The sequence below is a fragment of the Lupinus angustifolius genome, chromosome LG12, assembly GCF_001865875.1.
Source record: "Lupinus angustifolius cultivar Tanjil chromosome LG12, LupAngTanjil_v1.0, whole genome shotgun sequence".
In the NCBI taxonomy this organism is placed as follows: domain Eukaryota; kingdom Viridiplantae; phylum Streptophyta; class Magnoliopsida; order Fabales; family Fabaceae; genus Lupinus; species Lupinus angustifolius.
In genome coordinates, this window is record NC_032020.1 from 2,577,867 (window position 1) to 2,592,002 (window position 14,136).

Consider the following 14,136-nt stretch of genomic DNA (forward strand, 5'->3'; position numbering starts at 1 on the left):
TGGACAAAGAAAAAATGAATGACGAACATTTGGGACATGTACCACACAAAATTTACTTGCAAAATTCTTAAATATTTAATATATCTAAATTTCAAAAACATAAAAATAGCCTAAATCAATGTTTTAAATTGTGGCCACATCATGTATCTCTAAATTTGAAAAACAGAAATGAACAAAAAAGAAAAATCAGAATACAGTACAAAAACGCAAAAATTAAAAGATGAAAATTGAGTAGAAAAAATGAAAGAATAAAACAATAGAAAAATATGAGAATACAATAAAAAAAAGTGATATTGTTTCTACTTACCTCTTAGCCACGGGAATAATTAGTTACCAAATTTGATTTTGATTTATTTTAACCCTAGCTTGAGAATAATGATTTACTTTGTTGAAAGAGAAGAAAAATGGTGTTTTTTGAAATAAAGGATAGTTTAGTATTTTACTCATTTATTTTAACTCTTTACAGTGTTAGATCAAGGGAGGTATGTGTAACTGTAAAAAAAGGTGGGGTAGTATGTATAGTTTCATTAAAACTGAGAGGAGGTCCCTGTAATTTACTCTAATAATAATTGATAACAAAACAAAATTTAAAAATAATAGAAACAATGACATACTTATTATATAAAGATAAAATTAGTTGCATATGTAAACAATTATTTGTAACCCCATTAAATATGGGTCACGTGCTACGCACATGCTACATACTCTTATGGCCCGACCTGGTATATATATCCTTCAAACACTGTTAGAAATGTTCATAGAAAAGTCTTACATGGATAGTTTTTTTGAGGTATCCAAGAACTCTAATCACTCTTCAATGACTAATATCTAAATTAACCCATGTATATCTTAAAACAAAAAAAGAAATGACTAGTAGCACAATGCATAATATAAATAAGGTAAAAAATCATACTATCATACTCAATTAGAGAAAAGGTCCAACCATCATTCTCCCTTAATATATGTGTGAAAAACCACAGTGTGTGTTCAGTTCTTTAATTTCTAGTGATTAAACTTGTCAAAGATTCCATCCATACAATGTATTTCTCACAAAGTCCGTCTCTAAAAAAGTGTCTCTCACAAAGCACATCTACTGCGAAATGACTAGACTTGTTTAGCATGTATATACAAATGTCCAAAAACTAAAGTTAAACTATACAAGGATGACATAGTCCTTGCCATGTAGATAACTAAGATATTTAGACAAATGGGCAACAACTACACCTGATAGATTACATGAAATTATGGATATTTATGTCATTTTTATATAGTGTATACCACGTATTTTTATAATAATAAAATATATTTAAATTTTTTAATCCAACCTTACAGGGACCTAGAAGGTTATATAGTTATGAGACGTTAAAATCGATATACCATATGACAAGCATGTCCATGCAATAATTGGACAACCAAATGCACATGAATAGGCGTTCATCTATATGATGTACTATTGGAACAAATGGCGCATTTGAGGTGTGAAATGAAAAAACACTAAGTTTCACAGTGGGTGGTGGAAACAATTCAAGAGTGTTTATAAGCATTAATTGTACTCTTGGGGTGTACCCTAAAGAGTACAAGGGTTTTGCGATGGGTGAGGACACACAACCAAAACCCTTCAATACGCGCATGCACACACTACCACTACCTCTGCTTCAACTATCGTTCGACTGGTTCATGCTTGAGCTTGAGATATTTTTTCTTTCTTCCTACATGTCGTGTTGACGAAGTCAATACATCTTCCACACACTTGGGACACATTTTGACCAACTCAACACATATGCCAACGTCAAAGAGGTGATGGTAGACCCGATCAATGTGGTTGTTGGTTTCTTTTGGACTGTCGGATCAATTTGGCCATTTTATATGAGATCATTTTTTAGGTTGTTGGATCAAAATGGTCATTGGAGTTCTCCGCCTATAAATAGAGGTGTTCCCCATTCACAAAAACACAATAGTTGAGATGTATTTCCTAAACTTTTATTCCCCTCTCTGTTGAAGCATTTCCATTTGCCTTTTTCATCTTTCTTTTTGTGGTGTGAGAATTGGCACTAGTAGCCATATATTGGGAAGTTCGAGAGTTGGTACTGATAGTCGTATTGTGGATAATTCGAGAATTGACATTGATAGCCATATTGTGGGTGCTTCAAGATTGGTTTTCACAATGGAGTGAGAATATGAATAGAGAACTAAGCTGTTATATTCTGGGGACAATGTGATTGATAGTCTATTTGAACTATTGGGTAGTGCCACAAAACATTTTCATGAGTTCGATATGGTCGTGGCTCATCCAGGAATACATCTTCGGTCCTATAATTAATTTTTGCAAGTTGTTTCCCCTAATTTAATGATGTTTTCTTTTACAATGGCATGTGAAAATAACATCACTGGCTCAGACAACTTTGACTTTAATAAATCACTTCAGTTTGATGAGACCAATTTCAAGCGTTGACAACACAACTTTTTACCATGAGAAAAGTTGTCCATGTTCTGAGTAATGATGTCCCAATGGTACATGATAAAGTTGAGAAAGAGGAAAATGATAAACTAGCTATAGAAATAGCTCACTACAATGAAAATTATTAGTTATGTAAGAATTTCATTTTGAATGGGTTGTCTGATGATAAATATGATTATTATAGTTCATATAAGTCTCCCAAACTAATTTGGTATGCACTTGAAAAGAAGTATGATACTGAGGAAGCTAAGACTGGAACATATGTTATCAACAGTTACCTCAAGTATCAAATGACTGATGATAAATCAGTAGAATCTCAGTCTCATGAGATACAAAAAAATGCTCAGGAAATCATATATGAGGGTATGCCCCTCGATGAACAATTTAAAGTGACTGCATATTGAGGAAGACCAAATAATCTCTCTAAAATATCTGATCACTCGTCTGCGTATTGAGGAAGAGACTCATAGATAGGATCAAAGAGATGAAGTGTTGATTGGTTCAAACAACAAACTAAGAAGATATTCTCAAGTGCGATTCTAAAGGCTACTGGCAATAACAAAATCAAAATTGCAATGAGAATAAAAATAAAAACACTAACCGTTGTTAGGTATTAGTGACAAAATACACCTAGAAGGGGGGGAGTTGAATAGGTGTCGCTATTCCTAAATACCGCTATTTGCACCAAAACCCTATTATGGAAAATCACCCAGTTAATCGATTAAAGGACTGCCTTAATCGATTAAATCACACTTAACAGACAGTTGCTGAATGACTCAATTACACAACCACTCACAGATTATACAGAAATGATACAGCAGATATATTTGAACATAAATGATCTTTATATGACAGAGTTACTATATTCAAATTATCATCTACAATAGGCAATTAAAAACAACTTAAAATAGTAAAGAGATAAGGGTAAGAAACAACCTGCAACAAGACTTTTATAGTGGCTCGTTTTGCAGTCCACTACAAAACTACATCTAGTCCTCTCCTTCCGATCTTGAGAGATTTTCTTCACTAAAATTGAAGCCAATTTATATTACATACACACTTCCAATTACAAGACCTTGAACACTACCTTCTTGAATTCCCAGAGCCCGTACCTTGGTTTGACCTTACCTAGTGCCTAGGAAAACCTTCCTACGATCCAACCCCATCCAAGAGTATGTTCTAAACTCAAGACCTCCAAGTCTTGGTGAAGACTCTTTGTATCTCATTGGTGGTAAGACACCAAGAGACGATTTTTCTTGTTACAAAAAATACAACAAAAACTGAGTAATGTGAAGCACAAAATAGCTCAAATATTACAATTAAGAATAAGTTATAAACCCTATACAAATCTCACAAATTATTATGAATATGTATAAGATTAGAATCATGAATAACATGTAATTTCTACCCTAAGAAATCTCCAAAAGATATGAAAGAATAATGCAAGATAAGATAGAATGATGAACACATTTAATCACATGCAATGGATGACATTTTAATCCCTAAGCATGATACTATCCCTCACTATTCTCATATGCCATTCTCTCTGCCTATATGACATACAATGAGCACGAAAGTATGCAACTTAGCGATTCTAAAAATGAATGAATGAATGTGTGAAGCATGATGTAAAAACACAGTTTATATAGAAAAGCTGTTTTATGCCCAGTTAATCGATTAAGTGCCCTGTTAATCGANNTTTAGTTAAGAGATTAAATGGTAAACTACCTATATGTTGTGCTTATCAACTATACATGTTTTACCATTATGTTATGCCTAAAATGTACAAATAACATGTATGATTAATGCATGAACATATAATAAGCTAGATGACATGTCTCATGTAAATGATATGATAGTTTTTAGAACTTGTGAGATTTGCATCTAGGTTTACCTAACCTAGACTCAATAACTAAGACACATATCTAAGACTCTAGTTTAGACATGAAGCTCTTGAATCTTTGGCATGTTGATTTGTTGAGTTATCTTTAAGCTTTCACTAATTCCTTTGTCTTCATCAAAACATAGGCAAACTAAGTGCTATCTTGACACTTTGCACTTTCAATTGCAACAAGAATTGAAACCCCTAAAAAGTCCAATATATTAAACAACTTGTTAAGAATGATTATGGTGATATCTTCATTTCATACAAATGTTGTTAGTCAAGTCATATTGTACACAAGTGCAGGAACAAACCGTTGAATGGTTCTTCATAAGCCAACATTACCAATGAGCCACTCATGGTGGTGTTATATGAGGTTAACATGATTGGAGGATTGGATGGATGGTGGGTAGACATTGGCGCCTCCTGTTATGTCTGCTATGATCATGCTATTTTCAAAACATACAAAACTACTAATGACAAGAAAGTGTTGTCGGGTTATTCCCACACCATTTTTGTTCTATGGTACTGGTGATGTAGAGCTGAAGTTTAAATTTGGAAAGTTTTCGATTTTCAAAGATGTTATGCACACTCCAGTAATAGTAAGAATTTAGTTTTTAGTTTTTTCTTAACAAAGTTGGGTTTACCTAGACCATATGGACATAGTTGTATACTCTTACTAGGAATGATGTTTATGTAGGCAATGGTACACCACTCATGGCTTGTTCAAAATGATATTATTTTGAATAAAATTTCTTATTTAGTTTACATGTTGTGTAATTATAATATTTGACATAGTAGACTTTGTCATATAAACAAATGTTCATTATCCAAATTGAATAGCTTAGGTTTAGTTCCATAGTTATATCCAAATGATCTTGAAACCGTGAGTTCATTAATCAATCTAAAATAAAAAAGAGTCACATAAACCATTAGTGTGAGAGTTTGAGCTTCTCGATGTTATACACTTTGATATATGTGAAATGGATGAAAAGTTAACCAGAAATGGAAAACATTATTTTATCACCTTCATTGATGATTACTGTGACTATACTTGTGTATATCTTAAAGGAAAATAAAAGTGAAACACTTGACATGTTTAAGTTTTATATGATTGAAATTGAAAATCAACTCAATAAGAAAATAAAGAAACTTAGAAGTGATAGAGGCAATGAGTATGAATATAGTGTGTCGAACGATTTTATAAATTGAATGATATTATTCATTAAACAACTACACCTTATTCACCTGAAATGAATGGTAAAGCTAAAAGAAAGAACCTAATGTTATAGGAATTAGTTGTAGCTATAATACTAAGTTTTGGCGTAACACCCTCTTCATGTAGTGAAATTTTATTAATAGTTTGTTATGTTCTAAATAGAGTCTCCAAAACTAAGAGCAAAATTTTTCCATATGGATATTAAATAATAAACAACAAAATTTGTCTTATTTGAGAACTTGAGGTTGTCTAACTTATGTCTGGATCCTATGCACACCCCAATAGAGTTAAACTTGTAAGTAGAGCCTATGAATGTGTATTTATTGAGTATGTTGTAAATAGCAAGGCTTACATGTTTTATGACTTCAATAGAAAAGTGATCATTGAGTCTAACGATGTTGACTTCAATGAAAATAGTTTCCCTTTCAAATTGAGAAGTAGTGGGGTCACTTCAACTAGTCACACACTAGTGATTAGATAATGATAAAAATGAAAGGTTAAAAATAAAATCTTTAACAAGTAAGAGAATAAGATTTACTAAAGAGTATGGGCCTCATTTAGTGACCTATACATTAGAAAAAGATCCATCCAATCTCTAAGAAACTTTGAGTTATTTGGATGTTGTTTGTGGCAAGAAGCCATAAATTATGAGATGGATTCTTTAGAGTCTAAAAAGACCTCACATTTAGCCGACTTGCCCACTGGTTGTAAACCAATTGGTTGTAAATGTGTATTGAAAAAGAAACTGAATCCCAGAATGATGGAGGAAACGGGCAATGTTGGATGTAAATTGGTGAAGCAAACGCTGTTGAATATGTAAGAAACAAAAACACTCATTTCACTGAGCGTTGTTGAATGTGTAGGAAACAACAAAGCTCCTTTCACTGAGCATTGTTGAATGTATATCCGCCTATCACATTGAACAATGTTTGTTTCACCAAGAAGTGTTGATTTTGTTCCACCTATCATTTAATAGCATTCTACACTTGAGAATTATTGGATGTGTATTGTTAAATAATTCAAATTATAGCATATTCCTTAAACCCCATTCTCTCCTTCAAAGAAAACAATCCACAACGTATAAGAGCTTATGTGACTAATCCGACTCTTAAAGAGGCTATGGGCCCTTGTGTGTCATTTCGTATCAAGATTAAAATTATTAATCAAAATTACAAGAAAAAAAAAATATTACACTTTAATGTAAAAAGTCAAAATCTCTTCCAAAATATTTTTCTAACTTACCTACGGGTAAGAGATGATAGTGTTAATTCTAGAAGATTGTGAAGTGATATATCTCATTGCACTAAATCACATCCTTAAAATAGGTAGATAAAGAGGTTACAATCACTTTCAAGGTTATATATAATAACTTTCCCTAAAGTGGAGGTAACTTGCTAAACTACTCATCCAACCACTAACACAATACATAATCTGAATAAAATATAAAATATCTAAATTCCCTATTTTCAGTTTACTAACTCTGTTGCTGCAACTTGCAAACACCTAACAAATTTCTCAAATTTTGGAATGAAGGTGCTTTGAGAGGTTTGGTAAAAATATCTGCCAATTGATCTTCACTTATATATTACTTCAAGATAATTGTTCCATCATTGTTGAGGTCTCTCAAAAAGTAGTACAATAATTAATATCGATATGTTTACTTCTTCCATGAAGTACATGATTTTTGAAGATTTTGATGGTGGAAGTATTATCACGATATATTCTAGTAGCCTCCGCTTGCTTGAAATGTAGTTCTTCAAGTATTTTCCTCAATCAAATGGCTTGACAAGCACAAGTTGAAGCAACAACAAACTCAACTTCATTAGTTGATAATGTGACTATAAGTTGTTTTTTAGATAACCATGACAAACCCCTGTGCCAAGCATAAAGACATAGCCTGAAGTACTTCTCCTATCATCTTGATCCTCCATAAAGTCTCTATCGGTGAACCCAATCAATTCTGATTTTCACCCATCTTAAAAAATTGTCCAAGTTGTTTAGTTCCTTAAAGATAACAAAGGATTCTTTTGGCAGCTAAGAGATGCATTTCAGTTGGACTTTCCTTGTATCTACTAATTAGGCTGAAAGAATGCAATATGTCAGGCCTAGTAGTAGTTAAATACATCAAACTACCCACAATTTGCTTAAATAGTGTGTTATCCACCTTTTCCCTTCAAAATCGTTGTTTAGCTTCAAGCCATACTCACATGGAGTACTTATTGGATGGCAATCTTGCATATGAAACCTATTTAAGAGCTCATGAGCATACTTATTTTGAGAAATAAAGTACCCATTAGCTGATTGCATTACTTCTATGGCAAGAAAATAATGCATCAAGCCAAGATCAATCATTTCAAACTCAATCTTCATAGACTTTTTGAACTTTTCAAACGTTCCTAAATCATTTCCAGTAAATATAAGGTCATTAAAATATAAGCAAACAATAAGCATTTTTCCTTCAGATCCAACTTTAACAAATAGTGTATGCTCATATAGTCATTTTTTTAAATCCTTCTTTCAAAAAATATGCCTCTATTCGACTATATCAAGCTCTTGGAACTTGTTTTAGTCCATAAAGTTCCTTCTTCAATCTATACAATTTATGTTCATTTCCAACTTTAATATAACTAGAGGGTTGATCAACAAATACCTGCTCATATAATGTTCCATGAAGGAATGCCAATTTAACGTCCATTTGATAGGTAGGCCATGGGTTTTGAGCTGCCATGACAATCACCAATCTGATGGTATCATGTCTTGCAACCGGAGCGTACACCTCTTTATATTCCACACCATATTGTTGCTTATATCCTTTTGCCACCAATCTTGCCTTATACTTGTCAACTTCATCATGTTCTTTTCGTTTAGTTTTGAAAAGTCATTTTACACCAACAATTTTCTGCCCATCTAGAAGATCAACAAGCTCACATGTATGATTTCTTTGTATGGCTTCAATTTCTTCATCCATTGCCTTTTTCCATTTTTCTTCTTTGGCGACATTCTCAAAGGTTGTGGGATCGCAATGTGAAAATAATGCAAAATGAGTAACATGATCATCAATTTGATTAATTCCAATTACCTTAAAATCTTCCATCCAAGTTGGTCTATTTCGAATGCGACTTCTAAGAGGTTCAACATATGCATATGTTGAAGTTTCAACTGTTGTTGGAGTTGGAATTTTTTCTTCTCCTCCATGTTCAACTTTTGAATTATTTGTACAAGGTTGTTTCCTATTCTCTTGTTCATCATCTTCACATTAAAATTCTAAAGTATTTGGAGTAGGTTGCTTCACATTCCACTCCCAAGTTCTTTCTTCATCACAGATGACAGCTCTGCTTGTCACAATCTTTTTAGTGAGAGGGTTGTACAATTTATATGATTTGGAGGCTTCACTAACACCAAGGAATACACATTTTCACCCTTATCATCAAGCTTCTTCCTTTTCTGGTATAGAACATGGGCATAAGCTATGCAACCAAAAATTCTGAAATACTCAACACTTGCCTCTTGATTCCATGTGTGTCAAATAAATATGCAAATTGTTGTAAGTGTAAGAATGAGATTGCAACTAAGAGGGGGGAGGGCGTGAATTAGTTGACTTAAAATTATGGCCACTTTTTCTACAAAATCAAGAGTTAAAGTGCATCAAAAAATATATGCAGAAATTAACCAAATAAATAATCAAAGAGATAAGGGAGAAGAGAATACACAAGGATTTTTATACTGGTTCATCTTTTTGTCCACCGAAGGCTACGTCTAGTACTCTTGCAGCACAAGAGATTTTTCCACTAAAGATTGTGAGTTGCAATTACAATATCTCACCCTGAGATCTCTATGTACCTTACACACTCCCTAATCCTTATTCACTCTTAAAAAAAACACCTTTCCAAGTGATTCTAATCCCCTTTCTTATCACACCCTTGTGAAAGAAAGTATTCTGCAATAATAATGAAGAATGTTCAACAATGACGGAATTGCCTTTACAAGTTTGAAAGTAATGTAACTTGCAATCCAATAAACTCCTTTATACACTTAGTAATAATGCTCTTTATAAGTTGGTAAACTTGAAACACTTTACTTTAAGCAACTTCAGAAAAATAAACTTTGAAAGTTTAAGAACTAGTTGAAATTTGTATGAGAGTTGTGTGTTTGTGTTGTGAGATTCAATGCCTTTAAATAGACTGTCCAATCACTCATAGTGCCTCTACGAAAAGGTAGGAATGGATTGGAGTGAAGACATTTCATTTGGGATGAAAACCTTTCATTTTAAAATCTGAAATCTAATGCAACAACATTCAGTAATCTATTACAACTAGTGGGTAATCAATTACCCAAACATTCTGTCCATTGCGCATTTAAATTCTATTTAGAGTAATCTATTACATGAAGTGGGTAATCGGTTACTCAACTTTATTAAAACTGGTAATCCGTTACTCAAAGACAGTAATGGATTACTCTGATCAGTTTTAAGTTGGATAACTCTTTTCTCACACACGTAACTTGTTACTTAGAAGCAGTAACCCGTTACACACTATTTTGGAATATTGTTTTAAGTATTTTGAAGTGTTTGAATTTTCTTTTAAAAATAATTTGAGCATTACTACTATTGTATTTTCAAGAGTATAAGATAGAAGTACCTATTTAGACTTAGACTAATTTTTCTTGAAGCTCTGTCTTCTTTGTCTTCATAAGTATTCTTCCTTTTGGTGATGTTGGTGTCTTTATCAAAATCGTGCCAAGGTCAGGAGCAAAGATCTTGTTCACAATATTCCCCTTTTTATGATGACAAACCAATATCTTCTTTAACAATGTAGTTTTCTGAGAGCATAATATTTTGAGATATGTTAAGATGACTTGAGTATACTCCCCCTTTCATTTGGAGTTTATGTGCCTGAAAGATTTGAAACAGAAAATACACTCTCCCAACTTTTCTCCCCCTTTTGACTTCATCAAAAAGTAGAAAAGTCAAGAGTTTCCAGCATATATATATAGCATACAATATGTATATGACAAGCATAAAAGTAATCATAAGATATAAAATAAATATTACAATGCATATCATAAAACATAAATGTTCAACAAAAATAACATAAAGCAAACTTTGTCCGAAAATATGAAATGATTACAACTAGAAAAACCGTAAATTGTTCAGAAAAATGTATCAAAACAAACAGAAATCCAAGACACAATCTAAGACTTAGGCTCAAAGTTATCTTCATCAATGTCCATGCTACTCAGCTTAGAAGAAAGATGATGAAGTTCAAACTGGATTTGTTGATTCTGAGTATCAAAGGCATCCATTCGGTTAGTGATATAGCCTCGAAGAGAAAGCAACTCGTCTATAATCATATGATTTGAAAGCATGACAATAGATGAGGAAGATTGAGCATGAAACTCAGAAGGTTGAGGTTCAGGAGGATTAGGATTGGTAGGTTCTACTTGATCAGCAGGTGCATTGGGTCTATCAGATTAATGCTTATAGGTGTGGCGGCCAATAGGATCTATGGAGAAAGCCATTTTGTGGACAACTTTCACATCAATCTTGCTTTCGTGAAGATTTAGAGCGACCTTGGTTTCACTATTAGTAGAAACACCGAAATGTTCAAGAATATTGGTTATGAAAATTGAATAGGGCAAGGGACTTTGAGTTCCTCGAACATTCCACATTTGTCTCATTATCATCCGAGTCCAATTTATTTTCATGTTAAACTTCATAGCGTACATCAATTTGAGTTCTATGTCACTAATTTGAGAGTGGTTTGAAAATTTTGGTAAGATGACATAGCTCATAAAATAATGAAGCAAATGGGCTTCAAGTTTGAGATGTCCAGCGGATAGGATATCTTTATTTTTAACGGTCTCACCAAAGCCCTGTTGCTTACGCATTTCTATTTCCTGTTTAGAAATTCTACATAGAGAGTGGTAGAAATCCTTTCGATCATAGTTATCCCATTCAAATACAAGGCCGAAACATGTTATGCTACCTTGATAAGGTATGTTACAGAACAATTAACTAAAAGTTTTCAAATCCAAAACAATGTCTTTTCCTTTCACATAGGAAGTAAGACGATTTTTTCGAAAGTTCTTGTTGCAGTAAAATACTCGAAAAAATTCAGGATAAATGACATTAGTTTCACAACAAAAGTCAACAAGATTTTGTTGCCGTAAAAGATAAGGAAAAAGAAAGTTTTCAAATTCAAAACTCCCTACATTACCGTATTTCGGAGTAAAAATAAATCGACCATGAAAGTGCTCCTCAAAGACTTTACGTTGCTCATCATAAGCAAGAAGTCTTATCAAATCTAGAGGGTTAGACTCCAAAGATTAAGTTCCTTGGTTTCTTTGAGTCACATTTTTGCGTTGCTTCTTTGATCTAGAAGAGGAAGCCATGGATTGAGGTTTTTGAGTTTTTAGGTTTTTGGGTTTTCGGGATTTGGGGGTTTTTGATTTAAGTCACTAAACACGAAAATGATGGTGTAGAAGTGTTTAGAATTGAAAATGTGATATGAATAAACACACAAATCACCCAAAATGGATAAAAAACAAAGGTTTGAGAGCTTGAGAGGGTTGAGCATGAGAGAACACGAGTTGAGGAAGAAGATGAGTTTGAATTTTTTTATTTAAAAATGCAAAAAAATCACATATATAACTGCACAGAGTAATCAGTTACTCACTTTGAGTAATCGTTTACTCAAATTAAAAAAAATTAAATTTTTAAACAGTAGCGTTGAGTAATCGACTACTGAAACACGCTGTTCAACCCTGTAATCGATTACTCTCCAGTGTAATCGATGACTAACCCTAGAAAAACTTATTTTTAGGCAAAATTATGCTATTAAAATGATTTTTAACACAAAATTTGAAATGTTTTAAAGATAAATAAACACTTTTAAGTACTAGTAGGCATGAGATAAACATAATGAAGCACACATATAATCATATAATCATGTTAAGATAGGTAAGCTTCATCAAGAATGCCTAATTCTTGTCTAATTTTATAAAAAAGTTCTTTAGCCAAGGGTTTAGTGAAAATATCTGCTTGTTGGTTATGAGTATCAACGAATTCTATAGTCACATCTTTCTTTTGGACATGGTCCCTAAGGAAGTGATATCTTATATCTATGTGTTAGGTTCTAGAATGCATAACTGGATTCTTTGTGAGGTTTATAACAGTAGTATTGTCAAATTTTAGAGGAGTGCAGCCTAAGTCTAAGCCATAATCACGTAATTGTTGTTTAAGCCACAACACTTGGGCACAACAACTACCTGCTGCTAAAATATGAATATGAATATGAATCTGAATACTACTTGTACACAACACTTGGACACAACAACTACCTACTGCTACCACTTGTACTTTTCCTCTCTGTTTTACATCTTGCAAAATATGAATCTAAATAACCAACCAAATCACATATACTTCCTTTCGAATACCGTATCCCAACGTCAGTTGTGCCTTTAAGATATTTCGTGATTCTCTTAACAACAACTAAGTGTGATTCTTTTGGTTTAGATTGATAGCAAGCACACAAACATATACTAAACATGATATCAGGTCTATTGGCAGTTAAATATAAAAGAGATCCAATCATACCTCGATACTTTGATATTTCAATGCATTTTCCAGCTTCGTCTGTATCGATGTATGCACAAGATTCCATAGGAGTAACTATTGGCTTACAGTCATTCATATCGAATCTTTTCAGGAAATCTCTACAATACTTGGATTGACTTACAAAAATGTCATTATCAAGTTGTTTGATTTGTAATCAAAGGAAGTAATTCAACTTCCCTATCATGGACATTTGAAACTCTCCTTGAATCATTTTGCCAAAATCACTACACAAAACTTCATTAGTAGAACCAAAAATAATACCATCTACATAAATTTGGACAAGAAGAGTATGATAAGTTATTTTCTTTATAAAGAGTGTAGTGTCGACCTTCCCTTTGGTGAATCATTTTTCAAGTAAAAAAATTGGTTAGACGATCATACCATGCTCGTGGAGCTTGCTTCAAGCCATAGAGAGCTTTCTTTAATTTGTAAACATGACAAGGATGTTTGTAATCTTCAAAATAAGGAGGTTGTTCTACAAACACTTCGTCTTGAATATATCCATTTAGAAAAGCACTCTTTACGTCCATTTGATATAGTTGAAAACTTAAAGAACATGCATATGTAAGTAATAGCCAAATAGCTTCAAGTCTAGCAACCGGAGTGAAGGTTTCATCGAAGTCTATATCTTCTTCCTGATTGTATCCTTGGGCTACTAGTCTAGCTTTATTTCTAACAATAATACCATGTTCATAAGATTTATGTCGAAATACCCAACGAGTTCCTATGACATGCCTATTTTTAGATCTAGGAACAAGTTCCCAAACTTCATTTCTCTCAAACTGGTTTAACTCTTCTTGCATTGCAAGAATTCAGTGTTCATCCTCGATGGCATCATCAATCTTGGAGGGTTCTATTTGAGAAACGTATGTCATGTTTAGACAAGCATTTTCTAGCATTAAACGGGTAGTGACACCCTTACTTATATCACTAATAATGTTGTCAATAGGATGATATCGATG